Source organism: Hippopotamus amphibius, chromosome 16 (genome assembly GCF_030028045.1).
Source record: "Hippopotamus amphibius kiboko isolate mHipAmp2 chromosome 16, mHipAmp2.hap2, whole genome shotgun sequence".
NCBI lineage: Eukaryota > Metazoa > Chordata > Mammalia > Artiodactyla > Hippopotamidae > Hippopotamus > Hippopotamus amphibius.
In genome coordinates this window covers 26563133-26564337 of record NC_080201.1, presented here as the reverse complement: position 1 = coordinate 26564337, position 1205 = coordinate 26563133, and positions in this window count along the sequence as shown.

The window sequence follows — 1205 nt, the reverse complement described above, 5'->3', positions numbered from 1 at the left end:
GTGATCTCTGCGACAGCCTTGGGGATGACAATAATGAGAACTGACACTGAGTGCTTTCAATATTCTAGTCATTTGTGTGTATTCACTTCCTTAATCCTCTGCAGGACCTTACAGGATAGGTCCTGTTATTAGCATCCCATGTCACAGATGAGGAAACTGAGGCACAGTTTATTTAAAGGAACTTGCCCGAGGTCAGATAGCTGGGAAATGGCAGAACTGGGATTTGAACCTGGCAGTCTGGCTCTTCACCACTATGCTGTCCAGTACACAGGAGGGAGGCGTTATTATCCTTTCTCTGTCAACCCCCAGGATGAGATCTGGCACTCCTTTGTTCAAAAGCAGGGGCCACAGCATGCCGTGGAGCAACTAAGCCCGTGTGCCACAACTACTGAACCTGCACTCTAGAGCCCGTGAGTCACAACTATTGAGACCGTGTGCCACAACTACTGAAGCCCAAGCACCTAGAGCCCATGCTCTGCAACAAGAGAAGCCATGGCAATGAGGAGCCCACGCACTATGAAGAGCAGCCCCTGCTCGCTGCAACTAGAGGAAGCCCGTGTGCAGCAACGAAGACCTAACGCAGCCAATTAATTAATTAAAAAAAAACAGCAGGGGCCACAAACCTACTGCCTGCAGGAACTAAGCAGAAAACATGAATGGGTAAAGCAGACGGGTGTCAGGCCACAGGGCATGGTGGGGACAGTGGTAGACGGGAGAGCACAGGGCCTTCTTCAGTTACCCTCCCTGGCTGCTCCTCAGCTCTAGAAGGGTGTTGCTAGAAGTAAATGCAGGCTCCGAGTTGACTTTTCAACAGAAGCCACAAGACTGAATTTTTAAGTGAAATCTCTCAATTATGTGAATGGTGGCTACCAAAATTCAAGTTTTCTCCCTCTAATAGGCAGGTCAAGGAAAAGATGTCCACGGGCTGAGTGGCTGCAACTCACAGGCGACAGTTTGCAGCCTCTTATCTGAGACAGAAGGCATTTCCTTTCTTCCTCCAGCTCCCGTTCACTCGTCCTCCCTCTACCTCCATCTTGCCTTCTTGCCCTTCTTCCTTTGCTTCCCCATCCTTCCCTCCTCCCTGTCCCCATCTTGAGTGGCCCAGCCACCCACCTTTTGGTCATTGGTCTGGAAGTTCTTGCTGAGAGAGCAGGAGGAACCCACACCAGCAGGGGCTCCAGGTCCAGAATATTGGTTCATGGGGA